General features: G+C 45.9%; 1 protein-coding gene and 1 long non-coding RNA gene across 6 annotated transcripts in view; one reads left to right on the forward strand and one right to left on the reverse strand.

The window, feature by feature from the left end:
* LOC310833255 overlaps window positions 1-9895 on the reverse strand; it is a 199036-nt gene extending 189141 nt beyond the window's left edge. The window contains exon 1 of the long non-coding RNA XR_014558609.1: window positions 9591-9895. This is a non-coding gene — a long non-coding RNA (uncharacterized lncRNA). The remainder of the gene's footprint in view (window positions 1-9590) is intronic.
* Window positions 1-26241, forward strand: part of WIPF1 (WAS/WASL interacting protein family member 1) — a 59574-nt gene that overhangs the window by 11313 nt on the left and 22020 nt on the right. The window contains exon 1 of one of the 5 annotated variants that reach the window (XM_083710526.1): window positions 7555-7621. The exons of the other annotated variants lie outside the window; for them this stretch is intronic. The gene's annotated coding sequence lies outside the window, so the exon portion shown is untranslated. Of the gene's footprint in view, window positions 1-7554; window positions 7622-26241 lie in introns of those variants that run through there. 5 annotated transcript variants of the gene reach the window in all.

The raw sequence follows: 26241 nt of genomic DNA on the forward strand, positions 1-26241 counted from the left end.
TCCTCCTGTGTACAATGCTGGCAGCATCAAGCCTCACTTATTATTGGGAAGAGTCACATGAGCACTTGTGCAACAACAGCTGGTCTCTAAATAGAATCAGTGCAGATTCCCAGAACCATTTTGTGTCAGTCTGTTAAAAGCATCTCTATGACCTGACACCAAGGGAAGAGGAGGGATTGCTTTTCTTAGAAGCGTATAGTTTGCATTTATGGTCTTGCTCCTGTTCTTGAAAGGTCAGGGCTGATAGCAAGTTTATTATCCACAATCAATGGGATTTTGGAAGGATCAAAGATACTCTTGCATACATGTACCAATAAAGCAAGCCCATGCTTATTGAATTAAAAAGACCTTGCATTTCCCCTGGGAGATGGATCAGCCTCTACTTTTGGCACACCTTCAAAGGCAGAGAATTCCAGAGCCAGAAAGCAGTTATCGAGACAGCGTGTTTGCTAAACTCGTTGCTAATTGCCAATCTCCCTGCATTAAATACAGCAAGGCTTTAATTGTGAGTTTTGCATTAGGCTCCTGCCTAACCTGTGAGTCAAGGTCCGATGCCACGTCTGGAAGAGTTGCAGAGCAACCCAGTTCTATCGGTAATAGCGTAGAAACAGAAAACCATCTTAAAATGCTTGCTACAGTTCACAGAGTTATCACTGTTGGGGGGGGATGGTGTTTTAGATATGTGCTCTGAAGCCTTTTGAGAAGACAGTGTGAGAAATACGAGCATTACACTTTATTAATTTGCGTGTCTGAGTGGTACTGCAGGCTTATTCCAAACGCTCTGGAAAACAGTTCTTGAGGCAGCTTAGAATAATAATTCATGCACAAGAATTTCCACTGCCCAAACATAACCAGATGGTTCAGTGTCCTGTGTTAACTCCACTGCTTATTTTCAAATCCAAATACTTGGATATTTACTGGCTGGGGAGCAGAGGGCTACAGTATTCCACACAACGTCCTGCTGCAGATTTCAAATGTCCTAATGCTACTTTGTTTGATATAATAGGAGGCAGCCATCTGGCAGCCTTTCCTGTAATCTTGGCCCAGTTTCAGGAACTCATTCCTCTGTGCTGATTGAAATTCCAGCCATCCTAACTGTCAATCTGCATGTGCTGGGGGACTTCTTAAGATATCTAGCGATCATGTTTTATATAACGTGGTTAAAGTATCCAAAACGCTTCGCCTCTGCTTCCGGTTCCGCTCTGCCATAACGGGACAGGAAGAAACACCACAGAAATAAATAATTGCCACACACACAGGAAGAACAAGCATAGAGTTTGATTTGCAGTTTTACAAATCATTTAATGTGTCAACCTGAATATCTTGCCAGACCCAACCATCGCCAACTCTTTGTGGGTACCGCCACACAAGCCAGTTAAGGGAGGCTTTAACAGGGGGCACGACCCTGAGTGGACTTTGGTAATCTTTCGTAATAAGCCACCCTGTGCAAGGTCAAAATTTGGCACACCCAAATGGATCTTCTCAATTATGGATTGTCTCAATTTTGCACCCCCTCGGCTCAGTGCACCAGCCTAAATCTGGTGCTGGCAGCACCTTCCTGTTTTGCCTCAGGCGGCAAAATGGGGCGGGCTGCCCCTTCTTAAGGTCCATAGTTATGTAGCTTGATGTAACTTTATGCACTGGCCTCTGAATTTGTTCGCTTCCCTCTTCTATTCCCATTACTTTTTTCTCTTTCTCATTCCAAAGCGAGATACTTTTGCGGTACAATTGACATGCTATGTTGCCTCGCAAAACGTGGCGTTTGGTTTGCCACTGCTCTCCCCGATGACTCCTGCTGCTGCTGCTTCTATTTCCTTTTGTTAATTATCAGCACCTTAGGTTGCTGCAAATTAGCGAACAGTAGGTGTTAGTTATTGGGGTGAACTAGAGCATGTGAGATATAGGACAAAGTCTCCCGTTGGTATGAGTATTTAATGCATACCTGAAGCAACTGCTTCACAAAGTTTCAAATAAGCACATGTCACTGGTGACCAGAAAGTTAGATTTCTACACACACACACACACACACACACAGAGAAGTTTTCCAAGTTTCAACAAAGTTTCCGTTTGAAGCCTTCAGACTCTAGAGCAAGATGTGCCAAGCTTGCTTTGTACCAATGTAAAATTCTCCTATTTCAGCTTTAAGCTTTTCATGCCCTTTTAGAAGTTATGATGTTCTTAATTCACCTCCTGTGAATTCAGTGCTTTTCTTTCTTTCTTTCTTTCTTTCTTTCTTTCTTTCTTTCTTAGAAAAAAAGGTGCCGGTAGCCACCACAAAGTTGTTAAACTTTAAACATTACAGTGGTACCTTGGATTACAGATGCTTCAGGTTACAGATGCTTCAGGTTACAGACTCCGCTAACCCAGAAATAGTACCTTGGGTTAAGAACTTTGCTTCAGGATGAGAACAGAAATTGCGTGGTGGCAGCGTGGCAGCAGCGGGAGGCCCCATTAGCTAAAGTGGTGCTTCAGGTTAAGAACAGTTTCCGGTTAAGAACGGACCTCCAGAATGAATTAAGTTCTTAACCCGAGGTACCACTGTATTATTTTTTAAGGTGCTGGTACTGTGTATCCTTCAATCCCCCAAGAAAAACGCTCTACCTTTTCCTTCGCTGCTGTAGCTCACACCTTCTTAACATATTATACTGGTTTCATACTAATGTGGGTGATGCACAGCATCAGGTAGCAAATAAGCACTAGGGATCTGTATTAGGGCTGGGTGGGAGAGAGCGGAGTTCCCTGACCCATTTCAAGGAACCAGGTGGAAGATTTCAACCATCCCAATTTAGTCTTATCTGTGTCCTCCATGCACCCAGCAGGTATGAGGACCAAATTTAGCACCAAAGTGAAAACTAATCTGAGCCTCCGGAAGTGAGTGGTGGCTGCCTTAGCGCACCTCATGGGCGATCCGGCCCTGACCTTAGATCAGGAATGGGCAACCTGTGGCCCTCCACAGGTTGTTGACCTCATCTCCCCTCAGCTTCAGACAGCATGGTGTCTGGAGTTGGTGGGAACTGGAATCCAACAATCACCACAGGGGTCATAGATTAGCCATCCCTGCCTTGGGATGCCTAGCTGTACCTGAGCACACCTTTTTCAGGTGGAGGAGCTGCTGAAATGGGTAACTGCTCTGACTCTCTGGAGTGGGGTTTCCTGGCTTCCCTCTCCCTCAGATGCAGTAAGGGGAGAATGACTGTTGAGGGAAACAGTTCTGGGATGGGAGGAATGAAAGGCAGTTGGAGCCAGCCACCTCTATGCTCTTCGTAGGGGCAGGGAGCCCCCACTGCTGCTGCCACCTCCCAAAGCAATTTTGGATGTCAGGCAGAAAGTTGGGAGTGGAGAACAGCGCAGGTGACTCACCCTTTTTGTTTAACATCCGAAGACAGAACCTATTCATCTCCTGTTGCTTTCACAAAGCAATTCCTGGAGTGGTTTAACAGGGAAGTCTGGGAATTGTAGCTCTGTGCTGGGAATAGGGGTCTCAACAGAACCCGCAGCCAGTAATTATTGGGGTGGAAGCCATGGCTGTTTAAAGTGGCATCATAGCGCTTTCAATGTGTGGCGTGAATGTGACTGAAGAGAGGCCTGCTACTGTCAGCAGATTGTGCTAGCGTTTTTTCCTCTCAAGTCTTTCACAATTAAGATTGGTTTTAAAGACAATGGGGACAGTGTCTCATGAGCAAACATCAAGTCACTTCCTGAACTCTTCAACTTCCCTTCAAGTTCTTTCGTACTCAGGAGGTCTACCACTATATATATATATATATATATATATATATATATATATATATATTCCTGCTGACTGAGGGATCGCTTCAGCTGTGTGCGCAAATGAAATGAAATGAAATGAAAGCTTCCAATATAAATAACCAGCACTTGCATTTTCAGCTTTTGGGTGCAACTGTCCAGTGAGGCTTAAACTGCATTTGCAAATGGGGGCTTCGGGAAGAAATAGCCACCTGACACTGTTTATGTGTGAAAGCACGATCCAGTATGCATGGTTTGCATGGCCAAAATCTCAGATTTGATTTGTTCACCAGCACTTCTGGCTGAAAGGATATTTTGCTGTAGTTCGGGGTGTGCATGTGGAATACTGGACACGGTGGACCATAGGCTTGGTTCAGTATAAGGCAGCCCCTGATATAAAGCTCAAGCCAGGGCTGGCAGTATATCTAGTAGTCCTCATTACTGTACCTAAGGACAATCGACTCAACATTTTAATGGCCAAGGTTCAGAGATGATGCAAGTTGTAGGCTAGCAACATCTGCAGGGCCACAGTTTTCCCAGACCTGCTTTAATTAAAAGAGGAAGCCTCCTTGTAACACAGTTTGCCACAAAATGGGTGCTGGGTGAAGTGGGACCCCTGGCAAAGCAACCCAGTTTGAATCAAGGTTCTCTAAATGTGAATAGAGCTTACAGTAGTGCCTCGCAAGACGAAATTAATCCATTCCGTGAGGCTCTTCGTATAGCGGTTTTTTCGTCTTGCGAAGCAAGCCCATTGACAGCTTAGCGGATTAGCGCTATTAGCGGTTTAGCGGCTTTTAGCGATCAGCTGTTAAGCGGCTTATCAGCGGATCAGCTGATTAGCGGCTTAGGAAAAGGGGGGGAGGGGAAAAACCCGCAGGAACTCACAAGACATTTTCGTCTTGCGAAGCAAGCCCATAGGTAAATTCGTTTTGCGAAGCGCCTCCAAAACGGAAAACCCTTTCGTCTAGCGGGTTTTCCATCTTGCGAGGCGTTCGTCTTGCGGGGCACCACTGTATCTTTCTTTTAATTGGGGGTAGTCGTATCTGACTGTGCCCAAACTGGTGAGTGGCGTTTGTGTGCAGGAGTGAGTGGCAGATCTTGCATAATAAATATTAAAATCTTCTTCTTCTTCTTCTTCTTCTTCTTCTTCTTCTTCTTCTTCTTCTTCTTCTATTAGTACCTTCTACTAGTGGTACCTCAGGTTAAGTACTTAATTCGTTCCGGAGGTCCGTTCTTAATCTGAAACTGTTCTTAACCTGAAGCACCGCTTTAGCTAATGGGGCCTCCTGTTCCTGCTGCGCCGCCGGAGCACGATTTCTGTTCTCATCCTGAAGCAAAGTTCTTAACCTGAAGCACTATTTCTGGGTAAGCAGAGTGTATAACCTGAAGCGTATGTAACCCGAGGTACCACTGTATATCCTACTGTTCCTCTGAGGAGATTAACGTGGTTTGCCTAGTTCCTTCCTGCTCCTTTTCAAGCTCATAGCAGCTCTGTGGGGTCTGCTCTGTGTCTAAGACAGCGTTTCTCAAACTTGGGTCTCCAGCTGTTGTTGGACTACAACTCCCATCATCCCTAGCTAGCAGTGGTTAGTGATGCCGGGAATTGTAGTCCAAAAAAACAGCTGGAGGCCCAAGTTTGGGAAACACTGTCTTAAGACAGAGCAGACCCCACTTTTTTATAACTAGGAAGCCAGAGTTGGTGTGTTTGTGTGCTGGCTAGCCCCTTGGGCCAGAACTAACAGATCAGCCTTTGCCAACTTGCTGTGCTGCAGCTGTCTCTGGACTCTGACTCCCATCTAGGTGAGGCTGATGGGAGTTGTAGTGCAAAGCAGCTGCAGCACACCAGGTCAGCGAAGGCTGGGGTGGACAAAGCACCTTTTCTCTCTTTTCAGCCTGGTAGGATGGCAGTACCGCCATGCATATAAATGCAATATTTCGGTACAGGAGCCTGAGACAGTGGCTGCTCAGTACTTTGTGGAATGAATAAAACTGCTTAGTCCTGCATGCAGTTTTGCATGTGAATAGAGATGAGGTTGTAAATGCAAATCTAGCAGTGCCACCTTCCTCCTTTGGCCCATCTTTAAATGCTTATAGGGCCTCTCTGCATTACAAATTCTGTGTAAATGCTACCTCCCATGCTACTTCCTGTGGTTTTTACTTGCAGTTTGCATCACTGTCTGCTAACTTTCTTTTTATCAACTCTGCTACATCTCCAGTGGTAATCTTCCATGGGATTTTGGTACTTTTCCTCTAGCCTGTTCTAGGTAGGGGATGGGGGGGGGGGGGTTCTTCCAAGCTCAAGTTTGCCAAGATGGCATTAACGGAGTTGTATCTGCATGAATTAGTCAAAGGAAAACCTTAGTTGTGTTTGTATAAAAGAGACTCTTATTGCCTCCGTTCCAAAAGGAAAGAAAGGAAAGAAGGAAAGAAAAAACCCGTTGAATCAGACCCATCAAGTCCAGCATCCTTTTCTCACGTTGGCCAACCAGATGCCTATGGAAAACCTAAAAACAGAACCTGAGCAAAAAAGCACTATCCCCCTTTGTAAAGGTAAAGGTACCCCTGACTGTTAGGTCCAGTCGCGGACGACTCTGGGGTTGCGGCACTCAACTCGCTCTATAGGCCGAGGGAGCCGGCTTACAGCTTCCGGGTCCTGTGGCCAGCATGACTAAGCTGCTTCTGGTGAACCAGAGCAGCGCACGGAAACGCCGTTTACCTTCCCGCCGGTGTGGTACCTATTTATCTACTTGCACTTTGACGTGCTTTTGAACTGCTAGGTGGGCAGGAACTGGGACTGAATAACGGGAGCTCACCCTGTCACTGGGATTCGAACCGCCGACCTCCTGATCGGCAAGCCCTAGGCTCTGTGGTTTAGACCACAGCGCCACCTGTGTCCCACAGTGCCACACTGGTAAATTGGACTTCACCCTTACCTATAGCTCTTTCTGCGTTTTTAAATAGTCGAAGCTGGGTAGTACTTTTGTGCTCAATAAGACAAAGTGAAGGCTTTTTTTGTGGCAGAAGGTGACCCTGTTTTGAAACCTTTGCTGATTCTTTCTATTGCATGAGTTTCTTTCAAAACTTCCTGTGGCTCACACCACAATCCATGTTCCCTGATTGCAATACAGTGGCTCGGTAACTACATTCCTACCTATAAGCAATTTTTAACTGTCTAGGGCAATTGTTTCTCAAACTTGGGTCTGCAGATGCTTTCGGATTACAATTCCCATGATCCCTGGCCATTGGTCTTGCTGGCTAGGGATGATGGGAGTTGTAGTCCCAAAGGAGCTGGAGACCCAAGTTTGGGAAACGCTGATCTAGTGAAAGGGAGGGAGAGAGAGAAAAAAATGCTCTGCTGCAGAAAAGCTTCCACGACAGGATGGAGTTAATGGGAGGCATGAAATGTTTGTGTGTGTGTGTGTGTGTGTGCGCGCGCTCATTCACATTTGTGTGGTCCTGTCCCCTCTGCCAGCAGCAGGCCACAGACAGAGCATGGTTTAAATGAGTCAGCAGTGTGGCACCACAAAAGATTTCAATGCATGCACACAGTTCAAGCTTTAATATGGCCTTGAACTGACCGGAGGGCCATTCCTGTAACACTCCTAATTGTCTCCTTGCATTTACCCTTTTAAGTTTTAGAGCGCTCTGAGCGGAACAAACAAAAGATAGCGGAATTATGCAAACAAATGGGATGCATAATAACGTGAGGTATAAATATTCTCCGAGTCGAAACGAAGTAGATGGAGCAAGGTTTTTTTTAGCAATAGGCAGTGTGGGGAAGTGTGGTATCATGTGGCTATGTGACAGGAAACTCAGCTGAAAGCTGAGGTGAGCTTCAGACGTGACAGCTCTCCTACTGTTGAAGACAGCACAGGTCTGTATTTTTCTTTTTGCAGCAAGTTTTTATTCTTTTCGAGTATGAGTGTTAATGTGTGTGTTTAAGGTTGTCATGGTTGGGGTAGGACGATTGTAGCATGAGACTTTCTCTAGGACAGCGCTGAGCTTCTGACTTGCAAGGTCGCCCAAAAGATGCATATAACAGGGAACAATTAATATTCAGGTTGGTGGTTCAGTTTGTATGTGTGTGTGTGCTGGTGAACTTACCTGTCTGTGAGAAGATGAGGATTTTAATATTTTGGTAATGAAAGCATGTTTTATTGTTGTGGCACCAGCAGTTCTCAACCTGTGGGTCCCCAGATGTTGTTGGACTACAACTCCCTGAGCTCTGGCCTTGCTAGCTAGGGGTGATGGGTGTTGTAGTTCAACAACATCTGGGGACCCACAGGTTGAGAAAGGCTGTGCTAGACAGACACACACACACACACACAGCTGGGATGGGGAGAACCTTGAACTGTTATTGTAATTGGCTAATGCAAAAGACTTAAGGCTGCAGTCCTATACACAGCTATTGTCCAATCGTGCCTCCTTTGGAGTAAGGCCCCTTGAATTTAGTGGGAATTAAATTACATGTGCTTTTGTGTAAGCATGCCTAGGATTGTGCTGCAGATGTGGCTGCTCCTTTAGTGGAGTTTGCTAGCTCTGAAATGCTATTGCTGATTTCAATACTTACAGTGCCTAAAAAAATTTCTAAGCCCTGCACGTATATTAAAAGAGAGCACAAGGGCCTGCTTGTGAGCTTGCGGCATAATTAGATGCAAAATGAGCGAAGAAGAGGAAAGCAAGCGTTGCGGCTCCTCCAGGGGCCGGTGAATGGAGCCAGGTTGGTCTCCCCTTTGTCATGGTGTTCTTCCTTGGATGCAGACAAAAATCATAGAATTTGTAGAGTTGGAAGGGACCACGAAGGTCATCTAACCCAACCCCCTGCAATGCATAACTCTTTCGCCCAGTGTGGGACTTGAACCCACAATTCTGAGATTAAGACTCTCAGTGCTCCATGGAGCTCTGACCAATGGCATAAGCCAGAGTGTGCCTCCTTTTGCTTCTTCAGTCCCTGGGCATCAATCTGATTTTGCTTTCTTCTTTGTCTTTGTCTGAAACGTCTCTCACTTAAAACCTTTTTGCTCCAAGAGTAAGAAGAAAATCTTCCCAGCATCCAGACAATTGCTGGGCTTGGTGTAAGGGGCCTAACTGGTAGGATCAGATATTATTTTTCCCCCTCTTCTGGACCTCCTTCCTCCCCAGGCTGTATCACAAGCTGTTTTTGAAACTTCCATCAGTTTCAATTGCAGTCTTCCAGCGGACAGCTGGGGAGGGGTTTGCTTTTGGAGGAAAAACAAGTCCAAAAGTGCATTTAAAGTCACAGAACCAGTTGGGTGGTTCTGTGGCCTCTGTCCTCTGTGAATAACTTGCATATTCTTCTGGAAATTCAGGGTAGTGCTCAGACTAGGACTGGGCGGGGGAGGGGGCACCCAAATTGAAATACACTCTCAGCCAAAAAATGCCTCACCGGGTAGTTGTGAGGACAACATGGTTGGGGGAGGGGAAATGCATGTCCCACTTTGAGACCCAGAAAGGACATGGGGGAAAGAGCACCAACCCAAAAACTGGATCAGTGACTTCCAAGACGTTGTCCTGTGGCCTGTCCCTAACTGTGCAAAATAATATTTGGGTTCAGAATGTTTTATAATATGCTGATTCTTGACAATGCAGAGGTTGACTAGTGTTTTTCTACCCCCTCCTTCTAAAAAGAAAATGTCCTTGTCATCACAGTGGTGAAAATCCACAACCTTTGGGGTTTTTTTTAGTTATAGGCACATGTAACAAAATTATCAGCATTTCCTGCTGTAATGAGACATGCCTGGGTCAGCGGTTCGAATCCCCGCGATGGAGTGAGCTCCCGTTGCTCTGCCCCAGCTCCTGCCAACCAAGCAGTTCGAAAGCACATCAGTGCAAGTACAGTGGTACCTCGCAAGACGAATGCCTCGCAAGACAAAAAACTCGCTAGACGAAAGAGTTTTCCGTTTTTTGAGTCGTTCCGCAAGACGAATTTCCCTATGGGCTTGCTTCGCAAGACAAGTCGTCTTGCGAGTTCTTGCGAGTTTTTTTTCCTTTTTCTTAAAGCTGCTAAGCCGCTAAAAGCCGCTAAGCCGCTAATAGCCGCTAAGCTTCTAATAGCCGTGCTTCGCAAGACGAAAAAACCGCTAGACGAAAAGACTCGCGGAACGGATTAATTTCGTCTTGCGAGGCACCACTGTAGATAAATTGGTATTGCTACGGCAGGAAGGTAAACAGTTTTTCTGTGCGCTCTGGCTTCCGTCCCAGTGTCCCATTGCACCAGAAGCAGTTTAGTCCTGCTGGCCACATGACCCGGAAAGCTGTCTGTGGACAAACGCCAGCTCCCTCAGCCTGAAAGTGAGATGAGCGCCGCAAGCCCATAGTCGCCTTTGACTGGACTTAACCATTCAGGGGACTTTTACCTTTACTTTTACCTTTGTATGATTGGATTCACATAAATACTGCTAGATCTATGCAATAATGCTATTTATAGGGAAGAACGCAAACTTCTTTAGCGTGTTGTGCTTCTGGTGGTGAGGCCTGTGACATTCATTGGCTGAAGCAGCAGCACAGAATGTTCATAACCACCCCAACTATTCAGGCTTCATAGATTATACATCTATACAGCTCAGTTTCTGTGGGGGAAGGAGAAGTTGTCAGTTTGGCAAGGGATTAGAACCTCACCCAGACCTTAGTTACAGAAGTAGGTTTGTCAACTAGTCTCACAAGAATGAGGGAACTAGAGGGTTGCAATCTTGGAGGCAACATGGCTCAGTAAAGGAACCCAGCTGAGAAAAGAGAACTGAGAGAGAGAAAGGGACGAATGGGAGAAGGTCCTCTGAATAAGACTCTAGGTGTGGTTTAAGGAGAGGAAAGCCGGGGTACAAGGGAAGGAGACCAAGAAACTGAAGGTAGCTGGAGGAAATTGGACAAAAAGTGAGTGGTGTTTTAAGGCGGAGATCTGGGGAACTGATGGAATGAAGAAAGAGTAAGCAAAAGGGAAAGTCTGACCGCAGCATAATTTCACAAGTGTTGGAGGTACAGGAAGGTCCGTTCTGGGAACTGGAGAGAAATGGCCAGTCAAAGGAGATTTAGTCCTTGTAGGACCCTGGGCCATGGAGAAAAGGATCAAGAAGATTATTTTATTTAGCAGTCTTCACCATTCTGATGCTCTCCAAGTGTTTGACTACACATCCCATTAACCCGTGTGTCAGTATGGCCAATGGGTCTGGGGTGATGGGAGTTGTAGTCCAAAACATCTGGCTTTTAGGAACTAGGCTCTGACTGACGTGTTTTGCCAGTTGTGGCTTCCACTGACACTGCCGTCAGCATGGCGATCTGGTGACCCTAAAGAAACAGTAGCAAGGCCCTGTAAATAGGTGTTGTAAGGAAAGGCTGAGTTGCAAATACTGAGTGAGCACCCACCACACTGTGTTATAATTTGCAGAGCGCGGGTGCCTTTTTGGAGTGTTGTCCCTGTCCTGCACTGTTCGTTTGCCAGGAACGTTTACGTTTGGTCTCTTACACTTCTCAAGCACTTACTGCCTATATAGGTACACAGAGGCTGAATCTAGACACATCAATAGTTTCAGTTAAACACGTAAATTTAAACAGGGAAAACAGGTAGAGAGAGAAAACGGGACTCCACAGCGCCATCTGGTGGCAGAATGTTTATAGCGCATATAAGGTAAAGGGACCCCTGACCATTAGGTCAGGGATCCGCAGGGATTCGAACCGCTGACCTTCTGATTGGCAACCCCTAGGCTCTGTGGTTTAACTCACAGTGCCACTTGCGTCCCTATAAATCACTTTTTCTTTGCCATTCTCACTGAGTCCAGAGAGGGCTTTCTCGGATCACTCCTACTGGGGCAAGTCCACAGATGCTGCCAGGCTGTGCCACTTCTTCTGCCCGTTTCACTTGTCTATGAAGGAAGCAGCAGCCACCTCTGTGTACCAATATATGTACAGACAGGGTCACCTTTTGGAATGCCCTCCCATCAGATGTCAAGGAAATAAACAACTATCTGACTTTTAGAGGACATCTGAAGACAGACCTCTATAGGGAAGTTTCTGATGTTTGATGTCTTACTGTGTTCAACATTGTTGGAAGCCGCCCAGAGTGACTGGGGACAACACAGATAGCATCTTCCGCTTTAAGTGCAATTATTGCGTGAAGATTTGTACAATTGCAAACCTCTGTGCACAAAAAGCACGCTGTGAAAAAAATGGCCCCTGTGTGCTGCAAGGCTATGTGTGTTAGTGTACAAAGCCTTTGGCTTCTGTTGCACAAAGCCATTCACTTTGCTTCAGGTTCCTTGTTTTCTTTCACACCGGTAGCACTTCTTTGGGGATCTGTAAAATGAATGGGAAACCTTTTTTGAATGCACCACCATTGAAGCATGCAAAAGCAGAGCAGCGGATGATAGCCTGTGTTTTATAAACGGATAACGCTGCTTGATGAGAAAAACTGAGAAAAGTTAGAGAAGAGGAAGTGGGAAGAGTCAGAGAGCATTGTGACAGAGGCAAAGAGGGGAGGGGAAAAACAATAAGGGGATTGTACAAAAGTGGTAACTGCGTAAACTAGAGTTCTTGGAAAAAGAAGGCTGAGGGGAGAATTAATTTTCCAGATTAAAATTAGAGCAGCAGGAAGAAGAGCAAGAAACGACTACGCAACTATGTAAACATGGAAGAATGAAGAAATGGTTCAGGCTAGGGCTGGGCGATATATCAATATATTGTCCAAAACCAGTTTGAAGTCCATATCGTGATAACAGTTTCATAATAAAAATCACAATGGAGGGAATACCACGGAGCCACCCAATATAGCTCCATCCTTGTTTCAGACATCATGATATATTATTATATTGCGATGTTTAGCTGTGATAGATCACGATTTTTGAAAAATATCTGAAGGAACATCTCCACTGCCATCTTTCAGTCTGGACACTGAGGTCTAGCTCCGAGGGCCTTCAGGCGGTTCCCTCGCTGCCAGAAGTGAGGATACAGGGAATCAGGCAGAGTGCCTTTTCGGGAGTGGCACCCACCCTGTGGAACACCCTCCCATGAGATGTCAAGGAAATAAATAACTATCTGACTTTTAGAAGACATCTGAAGGCAGCCCTGTTTAAGGAAGTTTTTTTATATTTATTTGATGTTTTTCGTGTTTTTAATACTCTGTTGGGAGCCGCCCAGATGGGCAGGGTATAAATAATAAATTATTATTATTATTATTATTACCCAGCCCTAGTTCAGGCTCAACAGAAAGAGAGAACAGGTAAGGAAATGAATCTAAGCTGCTGTGGAGGCTGAGGCAGTGTGTGTGTTTGGGGAGGGGGGGGGGTGAGTTGATTTTGCAATGCTGGAGAGAGGCTGGCTTGAGAAGCCTCACCAGCGGTTCGATGGTTCTCACGCTTCCATCTAAGGCAGTTGATCACAGGCCTTGGGAGCCACTGAGGTGTAGCTCGTGGCGTATTGGATCTGCTCAGCCATGAAGCCGACATCGTGACCTTGAGCTCATTGTTATTTGCCAGCCTAACCAACCTCGCAGGGTGCTTGGAGGACATCTGATGCTTGATAATAGGATGTGGTATTGGGTTCTTATTTTTGTACAAGTGCAATAAAAAGGATGTGCAGCCAACACACACCTGTTCCAAGCTAGGACTTAGCCTAGGGTATCGATACATGGCAGCCCATCTGCCTTCTGCTTTCAGGCCAGAACCTTTCTTCTGCACTGTGCTTCTTCCTGCTCAGATCCTCCTGTGCTCTGCAGCTGTTGCAAGAGGTACAGCATGCATTTCATTTCTTTTTCGAATTCGCTCCCAGAAGCTTTGGCAAAGGCCACCTGCTTAGAAATAGGTTCAAAGCATATTCCCTAGGAGAGGAGGCCTATCACTGGCTAATATGGAACGTCCAGCTTCAAGGGCAGTCTACCATGTAACCGGGACGCGGGTGGCGCCGTGGGTTAAACCACAGAGCCTAGGACTTGCCGATCAGAAGGTTGGCGGTTCGAATCCCCGCAACGGGGTGAGCTCCTGTTGCTCGGTCCCTGCTCCTACCAACCTAGCAGTTCGAAAGCACGTCAAAGTGCAAGTAGATAAATAGGTACCGCTCCGGCGGGAAGGTAAACAGTGTTTCCGTGCGCTGCTCTGGTTTGCCAGAAGCTGCTTAGTCATGCTGGCCGCATGACCTGGAAGCTGCACGCTGGCTCCCTTGGCCAATAAAGCGAGATGAGCGCTGCAACCCCAGAGTCGGCCACAACTGGACCTAACGGTCAAGGGTCCCTTTACCTTTACCATGTAACCAGTGTTAGAAACTCATATTTATAACCCCGGCACTATATGGCTCCTTAAACCAGGGTTACAGTTGCCAAAACATAATGCCTGGTTGCCATTTTTGGGCCAGGTGGCTCAAAAGCCGTATTTTTCAATACCACTTTTGGGTTCCTGAAGTTCATTCTGCTTGTGCAGATAGAATTCTACAGGATGTGTTGCCACTGTGTGAAAACGATCAAGACCCAATGATCTCCAGACGTGGCACCTCCAGATGGTAGAGACATCAGGCGTCATCCTGCCACCTGAGCATCTTCACTTGGTCGCAAGAGGCCGAAAGCCAGGTACAAAAATGCGACTGGCACCTGGCGACTTTCGAACGCTGCACGTAACAGCAGAGGGCTTTCTGCATGCACCTGGAAGATGGTTCTGGGAAAACGGGACACGGAGTTAGATCGACCTTTCATCTGATCAGCTGGGTTTCTTGTGTTATTTCTTGTGCTATAGATGCAAGAGCCTGCACCAGAAAAGCAGTTTGAAAAGTGGGCAGTGTGGGTTTTCTTTAAAGCCGTTTCCCTAACTTCGGATTGTGTGTCAGTTCAGCCAAGGTTTTTTTTATATATATAATTTATCCGGTTATTTAAGTTACCACGCTGTTTTGTTTCAATAGGCTCCTGTCCCGGAGCTTAGGTGGAATTGTAATTAAAGCGAATTGGGGTTAATAAAGTGATCCTATTAGTTGCACCTTTCTGAAAGCCCTCGGTGTTTTGTTTTTCCTGCATAGCCCTGCATGCCACCAGAGCTCATTCAACCCACTAGCAGGTTTTTCCTGTTGGCACCTGTAGGTGCCCTGCACAGCTGCCCTTGCCCTGATACCCTCCTTTCCGCACCTGTCTGAATTCAAGTCTTGCCCCTGGGAGTGGCTGGTGGGTGTTTTGTGTTCAGAGGGAGTAGTTGTGTGTGTGTGTGTTTTAGTCGTGCTTTTCTGCCCTTTTGGTTTGCAACAAAAAATAATTAATAGGAATGTTATTATGAAGCTAATTGAGCGTTAAGTAAAGTGCATAACTTTAGTTATAGGAGTGTAAAATGTAAAGTAACAGTTTAAGTGGTTCTGGCAGTGGGTTCCATGCCCTGGCAGATGTCCAACATCTGCCGAACTTTGCTGCTTAGAGATGTTAAAATCTGTGTATTACAGTGGTACCTCGGGTTAAGTACTTAATTCGTTCCGGAGGTCCGTTCTTAACCTGAAACTGTTCTTAACCTGAAGCACCACTTTAGCTAATGGGGCTGGAGCACGATTTCTGTTCTTATCCTGAAGCAAAGTTCTTAACCTGAAGCACTATTTCTGGGTTAGTGGAGTCTGTAACCTGAAGCGTATGTAACCTGAAGCATATGTAACCCGAGGTACCACTGTATTTTATTAGCTTTTCAAAGGTGCAAGCCGCAATTTCTGCTATTTTTTTAAAGAGCCTGCTATACACACTGCTTCCTCCTTCTCCAGGGCCCTTGTAAACACCTCTTTTCTCTGTCATATTTTGATCATTTTTCTAATTTTTACAATAGACTATAGTGTGATGCTTTACAAACTAGCTCAGAAGTAGCCAATGTGGTACTCTTCCCCAGATGTTTTAGACTACAACTCCCTGACTTTTGGCCAAACTGGCATGAGATGTTGGGAGTTGTGGTCCACAGAGGCTAGACTAGACAGTGCAAATGAATGATGCAAATATTCTTCTAAAACGTAAATAAATAGGGACAAATGATCAGCATGAGGAGGGAAGGGCATGGGTGAGTTTTCCGTGATGGCAACCCTGGTTATGTAACCCACTGCGGCCCTTAATAGATCTTTGCTTTGGGGGAGCAATTCGATGGGGTAGATAGAAGGTTTCATGCTCCTTGCACAGCAGCTTCTTGCAAAGGCATTCCACAAACCCAAGCCTTCAGCTGTGCTGAAGCTCCAAAGAACTACAGTGATACCTCTGGTTACATACGCTTCAAGTTACAGACTCCGCTAACCCAGAAATAGTACCTCAGGTTAAGAACTTTGCTTCAGGATGAGAATAGAAATCGTGTTCTGGCAGTGCAGCGGCAGCAGGAGGCCCCATTAGCTAAAGTGGTGCTTCAGGTTAAGAACAGTTTCAGGTTAAGAACGGACCTCCGGAACGAATTAAGTACTTAACCCGAGGTACCACCTGTACAGTTGCAGGTGTCTTGGCGTGATCAAAGTCTCTCGAACAAATTAGTGTGTGTGCTTTATTTCTCGGAAAAGGTAACTGCTGCCCAGATTTTTCAAAGATGCATTTGGGACCTGCCAGCCAGCCCTGGGCCAGATGTTTAAGTGAATTTGTTTAGTGTGCAAATTAAGTAAGTGTCTTGGCTTTTTTCCCTTTTTTTTTTTTAGCCGATCCATTCGAAGCCTGCAGTTTTGTTAGGCTATGAAGTTCTGTGTTTTAAAAGAAACTTCTGTAATAGGGTCAGACAATAGAAAAATATCATTAAATGCTTGGCCCAATTTCGGCTGCGTTTGTACATGTGCATACGCATTGCCTGTTTGTTTTCTCCCCCAGGCTGATAGCCAGGGAAATTTTGTTTCCTTTGGTATATTTCCTAAGTAAATGTTTTGTAAGGTTTCTTTCACCTCCAAAGTAGTTCCAAGTAGTCAGTTGACTAATACTCTTTTGAGTGGGTATTCCTAACCCTAAACATGCTCAAAACAGAAATTGCTGGTTTTTATCATCTGGGTTAGGATTACTGTCCAGACCTCCCCAAACCTTTTGTGTTCCAGATGTTTTGGACTAGAATGCCAATCTCAGTCTCAGCCAGGTGGAGGTTATATGGCAAGACATCTGAAGGGCACCAGGTTGGGGATGACTGATTCGGACGAAGTAGGATCTGAAACAGAATATATAAATCATGCATAGAAGTATGGGCAGGAGGCTTCGAGTTCTGGTATTCCAGTTTTATTCTGGCAAAGAAGATTCCCCCTGCCCCGCCCCTCAATCTCTGCAAATGCAGTTTTCCATTTATTAATGGCAGAAACTAAATAGAAAAGTAAGTAATCTTAAAACAAATTCATTCTTGCCTGGTGCTGCCAAAATATTTATCCCTACTAGCAGCATTGCAGCATTGAAATAAAATTTAAAAGTTAACAGGGAGGAGAAGAGGCCTTTTCATACTGTTCTTTCTGGTTTTCGCAGGTGCTTAAGCTAAACAGGAAGCAAGTTGAATTGCTTTTATTAAAAGTTTTCTGCTTATTTTGCAAGGTATTAAACTGGTGTCTCCCCTCTACCCACCCAAAAAACCCTGCTGATTGATGAGACTCACCTTTTTTCTCTCTCTGAGCTGGAACTAGTATAGAGGCACATATGGTGAGAACAGGAGAACAATCTGAAATATTTCAGTGCTCAGCCAGAGATTGTGTATTTGTTCCACGAGATGAAATTCAAAAGCCACAGTATCTTTCTTTGGACCACCTAAAATCATAGCGGTCAACTTTCAGATTTGCAAGTAAGGGATTAGCAGCCTCGAAAATAAGGGATCAGCAGCCTCACCTGTCCTGGGGACAGTTTACGGGATATCTAACAATCCGGGATAGCAGTGGGAAGCAGCGGGAAACGGCGCTGGAATAAGGGAATTTCCCGCCAAAAAAGGGACGGTTGACAGCTATGCCTAAAATCTGGGGTGGGGTGGGGGGGGATGTACTAAGTAGTGTTTTAAGTCCTCCAGAACTCATCTTCAGGTTGAATGTTTAGCAAAAGGGAGAGTTCTGGAGAACTCAAAAAGTTTGCTCACAAGGAAGGAGTGGTTTGACCCTTCCTTCCACAGCCACGAACTCAGTGGAAACACCTCTCTCCAGTGCATGGTACCGCAGTTAGCGATGGGGGGGGGAAATCCCATTGCGTCGTGATGAGGGAGGAAGGAGTTGGACCTCCGCTACCTTTGTGCTGTGGTCCTCGTGGAAATCGGGAGAGAGAGCGTTCTCTTCGCCTAGGATTACTTTAAAAATATGTATCTTGTCTTACTATAATCAGCATGATTTGATGTAGTTAAAGCACCACAGTGGCACGTGTGACAGGCGTCATTCAAAGCCCAAAGGCAAATTTGCTTCTGTTAAACCCCCGACTGCTGAGAAAACGTGAAGAAGTATCTTTGGGAATTCAATGAGTTGGCATACACAAAAGTTGTTAGTTGGTTATGTATTCAGATTGGTGTGGTTTGTGGGTGGGGACGCTTGCTTGCTACTTGGTGACCTTTAAGGGCTGAAGTAGACATTATGTTAATCGTGGGGTTAACAACCACATACAGGGATTTTATAAGTATAATGATATGTGCAAGGCAATGGAGAGGGGAGAATTTTTTCATCGGGATCATAGCAAGGGCTTGTTTACCCCTTCCCTCCACTTCTGTAAGCCTGACAAAAATTATCCCCCTTGTGCAGCAGTTTGGACTTCCAAAACATTCAGAAACCAAAGCGCGGCTTCCGATTGGCTGCAGGAAGCTCCTGCAGCCAGTCGGAAGCCCTGTTGGTTGTTTGGGTTCCAAAGAATGTTCGCAAACTGGAACACTCTTGGGTTTCTGGCATTCAGAAGCGAAAACATTTGAATCGCAAGTGGTTCGGGATCCAGGGTATGACTGTACAGTGGACCCTCCGGATATGAACTACCGTATTTTTCACTCTATAAGACGCATTTTCCCCTCCTAAAAAGTAAGGGGAAATGTGTGTGCGTCTTATGGAGCGAATGCAGGCTGCGCAGCTATCCCTGAAGCCAGGAGAGCAAGAGGGATCGGTGCGCACCGATCCCTCTTGCACTCTTGGCTTCAGGGATAGTCGCATGAAGCCTCTTCAGTGCAACGGGAGGAGCGCTCCCCCTGCCCTGAAGAGGCTTGGCACAGCTATCCCAGAAGCCAGAACAGCAAGAGGGATCGCTGCTTTCACTGCGCAGCAATCCCTCTTGCTGTTCTGACTTCGCTTCGCTGGAGAGGCACCGCGTAGCGTTCCTTCTGCGCAGCGCGCCTTCAGCAAAGAGGGAGGAGAAACGGAGCTCCTTCCATTTCTCCTCCCGCTTTGCTGGAGAGGCGCTGCACAGGGAGGGAGAGAATTTTTTTCCTTGTTTCTTGTCCTCTAAAACTAGGTGTGTCTTATGGTCAGGTGCGTCTTATAGAGCGAAAAATACGGTGAATTCATTCCGGGGGTCCATCTGCAACCTGAAAAGCCTGTAGGCAGAAACGCTGCTTCTGTGCACACGGCGCAATCGAGCGCTTCTGCGCATGTGTGTGGCACACAGAGTGCTTCTGCTGATGCGTGCGCAGTGAAACCTGGAAGTATACACTTCCTGGTTTGCCACATTCGAAACCCGAAAGTTACGTACCCAGAGCGGTACATAACTAGAAGGTCCATTGTATTTGACTTTAAAAAAACAACAACCCACACACAATGCAAATGGTTTTATTATTTTAAAAGTTAAAAACTTAACTTTCAAATATGTCTTTAAAAGGTATCTTTCATTGGCAGTTGTTGCTAAACAATGGCCTTAGTTTTTGAATCCATATGGTGGGGGGCTGGGACTTACAGCGTTATCCTTTAAAAAAGAGAGACGAAAGGTATGTTGCTTATTCCCTCACTTCCCCCCTGCCCCCTTATTTCCTAATTCCTGTGAAGATATGCTAAAGTCAAAACTCAGCTCCTCTCCTTCCCTTTGTCTGTATTGCGCACAAGCTTGAATGCTGAAGTCTGCATGATCTCCCGCCAACCAATAGACTGGAAGGTTAGCTGAGGATACAGCTTCACATTAAAAAAATATCCCTTAACTGGTCAAAGCAGATTGATCATACAGGTGATTTCTCTCTCTCTCTCGAACACTTAAGGGGGGGAAATCATGTAAATTTAGCCAAATTCCTGAAACTGTAATATTTATCCAAAATGTAGTTGCCATACCATGTTGTTAAATGTTCTGGTGGTGAATGTAACACATGGGACAAATTATACAGAGGGCGGCTTTCTTCCTGAAGGCTTTAGTCTACGCTGTGTGGAAAACTCATATGGCTCTCTGCATACTTTTTCCCAGCCAAACGTCTATATTTCAGGGTCAGCCCAGGCACCACTTTTGATGATGCTAGGAGGGCATCATATCACAACAAAGGGAGGGAGCACTTAACCTTTGCTCCCGTCAGCTGTTTTTCTACAGCAAAACACTTCTCCCTAACACTTCCTATTCAAATGGGATTCCAGACAAGAGTATGAAACCCTCCAAACTGAAGCACCTTAGAGGAAGGTCCTGATGAAATCAGTGGGGGGTTTGAGTCAGATTCCTTAGGATTGGGTGGTCATTAATGACTGTACAATCTATTCAGGAGCTTTAAGCACCTCCCTCTCTCATCTGGCTGCCTCCCCATTGCATTTTGGAGAGGAGGAGGAGGAGCTGTGCCCAGGATTTCAGTACCATACTTTAAACATGCCACGCTGAGCAAAGGCTCTGAAACTGCCATTTCTGTTTGCACTCTTTTTACGTGGATTTCTTGAAAACAAGTCATGCCAGATGAATCATATTTCTTTTTTGATAAAAATTACAAGCTTGGTGGATGAGGGGATTGCTGTGGATGTCATATATCTTGATTTCCATAAGGTTTTTTGACAAAGTCCCAAATGTTATTCTTTTGGAGAAGTTGGTAAAATGTGTACTGGATGAGGTAACTGTTAGGTGGATTTGCAGCTAGTTGACTGGCGGAACCCAAAGAGTGCTCACTAATGGTTCCTTGTCATCCTGGAAAAAGGGACAAGTGGGAGGCCACAGGATTCTGCCTTGGGCCCACTGGCATTCAATATCTTTATCAACAACTTGTATGAAGGTATTGTAGGGAAGCTAGCCAAATTTGCAGATCGCGCCAATCTGGGAAGGGGAGCCATTGCTACAGAATACAGAATAGGGACTCAAATTGACCTTAACAGATTGGAGAACTGTGCCCAAACAAACAAAATGAATTTCAGTAGGGACAAATGTAACGTTCTTCACTTAGCCAGCAAGAACCAGCTGCACAAATATAAGGTGGGGAACATCTGGATTGCCAGTAGTACATGTGAAAAGGATCTAGGAGTCTTAACAAGCTTAACATGCAAGAATGGTGCAGCAGCAAAGAAAGCAAATGCTATTCTAGGCTGCATCAATAGAAGTATAGTGTCTGGGTCAAGGGGAGTACCAGTAATAGTCCCACTGTATTCTGCCTTGGTCAGGCCATACTTGGAGTACTGTGTCCGGTTCTGGGCACCGCAATTTAAAGATATTGACAAGCTGACATGTGTGCAGAGGAGGGCAACCAAGATGACCAAGGATCTGGAAACCAAACCTTAGGAGGAACAATTGAGGGAATTGGGTATATTTAGCCTAGTAGAGAGAAGACTGAGAGGAGATTTAGTTACAGGTAGGTAGCCGTGTTGGTCTGTCGTAGTCGAAACAAAAAATAAAAAAAACCCTTCCAGTAGCACCTTAGAGACCAACTAAGTTTGTTATTGGTATGAGCTTTCGTGTGCATGCACAATTCTTCAGATACCAGCACTGCACGCACACAAAAGCTCATTCCAATAACAAATTTAGTTGGTCTCTAAGGTGTTACTGAGAGGAGATGTGATAGCCATTTTAAAATATCGAAAGGGCTGTCACATGGAAGATGGAACAAGGTTGTTTTCTCTTGCTCTGGAGGGTAGGCCCCAAACCAATGGATCCATGTTACAAGAAAGAAGATTGCGACAACATCAGGAAGAACTTTCTGACAGTAAGAGCTGTTAGCCAGTGTGGTGTAGTGGTTAAGAGCGGTAGACTCGTAATCTGGGGAACCGGGTTCATGTCTCCGCTCCTCCACATGCAGCTGCTGGGTGACCTTGGGCCAGTCACACTTCTTTGAAGTCTCTCAGCCCCACTCACCTCACAGAGTGTTTGTTGTGGGGGAGGAAGGGAAAGGAGAATGTTAGCCGCTTTGAGAGTCCTGAAGGGGAGTGAAAGGCGGGATATCAAATCCAAACTCTTCTTCTTCTTCTTAGACAGTGGAACGGTTTCCCTTGGGAGGCTGTGGGCTCTCCTTCCTTGGAGGTTTTTAAGCAGAGGTTGGATGGCTGTCTGTCATTTATGATCTTCTTGAAATTTCTGCATTGCAGGGGGTTGGACTAGATTATCCTTGGGATCTCTACTGTTCCATGATTCTACAGTGCATTTTATTTGTTGTAAATCATCAAGTAATTGCCCTCTTGTGCTTTCACAGAGGTGGGAAGACTGCAGAAAATCTGACTTTGTGTGTGCACACGCAAAGATCAGAACAGCAGCAGTCGCAGGTCTAGATCATGGGTAGGCAAACTAAGGCCCGAGGGCCGGATCTGGCCCAATCGCCTTCTAAATCTGGCCCACGGACGGTCCGGGAATCAGCGTGTTTTTACATGAGTAGAATGTGTCCTTTTATTTAAAACACATCTCTGGGTTATTTGTGGGGCATAGGAATTCATTCATTCCTCCCCGCAAATATAGTCTGGCCCCCCACAAGGTCTGAGGGACAGTGGACCAGCCCCCTGCTGAAAAAGTTTGCTGACCCCTGGTCTAGATCCTTTGTAGCATGACTCTTTCACCTTTTTTAACGTACCTCTTTTTGACATATGCAGTGCTGGGGTTTTTTTGCAGTTCCTTTTGCCATGCATCCACGTATCTGAAGCCCAGCTATTGCCATTTCTTTTCTCAACAACCGCCATTGCAAGGTTTGCGTGTTAGTTGCTACCTCAACGTGCTGGCAGGCATAACAAATAAGGTTGTCACAGTTTCAGTCCTGTCCAATGAGGCACCCTGAAAGAGGAGTCCTTGTGATAGAACTCCCACCTCCCCATGGCTGGCATGGGAGCTGCTAGGTGCAGCGTCAGGCAGCTACAGAGAGAGCCCTGCCCTGTCTCCTGTCAATTGCCTTAGGTGTGCAGAAAAAAGCCTCCTTTTTCCTGGGTATATGTGCAGAAGAGTCTGCTATGTGGTGGAGGGTGAGCAGCTGAAAGGGCAGGGCCAAAGCTCTGCCCTCCATGCACAAAGATGTGCACCAAACCCTACTGAGATACAGGTAGAACGACTTGCACCTGCAGATGTCATGCAGATTTCTGGAGATGACTTGTGCAATCATAGGCTTGTTGAATGTACAGTGGTACCTCTGGTTACGTACTTAATTCGTTCCGGAGGTCCGTTCTTAACCTGAAACTGTTCTTAACCTGAAGCACCACTTTAGCTAATGGGGCCTCCCGCTGCCACCACACCGCCAGAGCATGATTTCTGTTCTCATCCTGAAGCAAAGTTCTTAACCCGAGGTACTATTTCTGGGTTAGCGGAGTCTGTAACCTGAAGCGGATGTAACCTGAAGTGTATGTAACCCGAGGTACCACTGTAATTGGGAGTAACCAAGTGGGTGGCGCTGTGGGTTAAACCACAGAGCCTAGGACCTGCCGATCACAAGGTCGGCGGTTCGAATCCCCGCGACGGGGTGAGTTCCCGTTGTTCGGTCCCTGCTCCTGCCAACCTAGCAGTTCGAAAGCACGTCAAAGTGCAAGTAGATAAATAGGTACCGCTCCAGCGGGAAGGTAAACGGCGTTTCTGTGCGCTGCTCTGGTTCGCCAGAGGCGGCTTAGTCATGCTGGCCACATGACCCGGAAGCTGTACGCCGGCTCCCTCGGCCAATAAAGCGAGATGAGCGCCGCAACCCCAGAGTCATTCATGACTAGACTTAACCATCAGGCATCTTTACCTTTTAAGTAACCTGTGGCCCTCCTGATATTGTTTGCCTTCACTGCCAGACGGCACAATCCAGCACAGCGGATGATCAGGGATGGTTAGAGTTGTCATCTAGCAACATCTGAAGGGTGATACACAGGTTCCCCACTTCTGATGTAACCCCTTCACAGTGAAGCCGTGAGGCATCAGTCTTCCAAGGCAGAGGGGAACTGTGTCGCCACGTATGCAACCTTTGGCTGCTACAAGCAGTTTCTCACCATGCCATGTTAGATAGGGACTAGCATGTGGGGGGGGGGCGGGAACCCTGGCATTGCTGAAGACCATTGAAATCAGCTGTATGTTTGCAGAAAGCCATTGTTAACAACAGCTGTAAGCTTATGCTGTTGAACATCGCAGTGCAGAATTATTTAGAGACTGGTTTACACTTCCTGGGAGTACTGCTGTCATTTTATTTGGAAATGTTGACAGGAAAACCGGTGCTTGTGCAGTGTGCGAAGGCCACGATGGCCACGAAAGGCCCATCTCCACCCTCATCATTCAGCCCGGACACTGAGGTCCAGCTCCAAGGGCCTTCCGGTGGTTCCTTCACTGCAAGAAGTGAAGCTACAGGGAACCAGTCTTCTTGGTAGTGTTGCCCACCCTGTGGAACACCCTCCCATCAGATGTCAAGGAAATAAACAACTATCTGACTTTTAGACGGCATCTGAAGACAGCCCTGTTTAGGAAAGTTTTTAATGTTTGATGTTTTATCATGTTTTTAATATTCTGTGGTGAGCCGCCCAGATGGGCAGGGTATAAATAAATTATTATTATTATTATTATTATTATTATTATTATTATTATTATTATTATTATTACCCAGCCCTAGTTCAGGCTCAATAGAAAGAGAGAACAGGTAAGGAAATGATATTTGGTGTCATACTGTCTTTTAATTTGTTTGGAAGCCACCCATAGTGGCTGCGGTAACCCAGTCAGATTAACTAGGCAATTAATTAATTAATTAATTAATTAATTAATTAATTAATGGTGTTGAATACTGGGGCCTGGGGCCATTGTTGTTCACTTAGATCTACAGAGGTATAGTCGCGGTGCACATGGCGGAGTTACTTCTATTTCAGCCGATGTCCTCAATATGAGGTCTCCATTGGAATGTATCTGGGGAGATTGTTGGACTGTTTTGGTTCACCTGTTTAAGCAGCAAGAGCCCGTCTTGCAGAAGAGCAAAGTGTACTCCTGACGGCAATAAAGAGCAGGATCTACTTTTAAGGCTATCGCCCTGCCATCATATCTGCTGGAGCTTTTAATTATGCATGCAAATGGGTAGTTACATTGTTTACTAGCGCTCGGCATGTGCCACCTTGTCCTTTAACAGCCCGACAAATGCCAATTTTTCACTGTGTTAAACTTCAGTAGACTCGTTGAGCTCACCGTTTGCACAGGCATGCGAGAGCTTGGAAAGGGGCCTTGCGGGCCAAAGATGGGGACCAAATGGCCCTTCAGGTGTGTGGCTGGACTACAACTCCCATCCTCCTTTGCCATTGGCCGTGCTGGCTGGAGCTGATGGGAGCTGTTCACAGTGCAATGGCAAATCCAAGCCAGCCAATTGTGCTTGAGGAGGGTGTCGTGAGAATCATGGCCAAGGGTAGCAAGGAATTTGCATTCTAGGAAAGCAAACTGTTGTGTTAGGAAAGTTCGCCTACAGAAACTTGTTGTTGTTGTTTAGTCGTGTCTGACTCTTCGTGACCCAATGGACCAGAGCACGCCAGGCACTCCTGTCTTCTACTGCCTCCCGCAGTTTGGTCAAACTCATGCTGGTAGCTTCGAGAACACATCCAACCATCTCGTCCTCTGTCGTCCCCTTCTCCTTGTGCCCTCCATCTTTCCCAACATCAGGGGCTTTTCCAGGGAGTCTTCTCTTCTCATGAGGTGGCCAAAGTATTGGAGCCTTAACTTCACGATCTGTCCTTCCAGTGAGCACTCAGGGCAGATTTCCTTCAGAATGGAGAGGTTTGATCTTCTTGCAGTCCATGGGACTCTCAAGAGTCTCCTCCAGCACCATAATTCAAAAGCATCAATTCTTTGGTGATCATCCTTCTTTATGGTCCAGCTCTCACTTCCATACATCATTACGGGGGAAACGGTAGCTTTAACTATACGTACCTTTGTCGGCAAGGTGATGTCTCTGCTTTTTAAGATGCTGTCTAGGTTTGTCATTGCTTTTCTCCCAAGAAGCAGGCCTCTTTTAATTTCATGACTTCTGTCACCATCTGCAGTGATCATGGAGCCCAAGAAAGTAAAATCTCACAGAAACTAGCATTGGAGAAAAACGTAAAGGAACTACCAGAAATCATAATACTGAATGGAGAAAACATAACATGAAAGCAGATTCCAACTAAACATCAGGAAGAACTTTATGACAGTATGAGCTATTAGACAGTGGAACCAGTGTTAGAAACAGAGATATGAAAGCCCCCTAATGTACTTAAGAGGGTCTTTCCTCCAGTCTTCAATAACCTACTATATTCTGT

The sequence above is a fragment of the Podarcis gaigeae genome (assembly GCF_964106915.1).
Source record: "Podarcis gaigeae genome assembly, chromosome: 1".
NCBI classification, from domain to species: Eukaryota; Metazoa; Chordata; class Lepidosauria; order Squamata; family Lacertidae; genus Podarcis; species Podarcis gaigeae.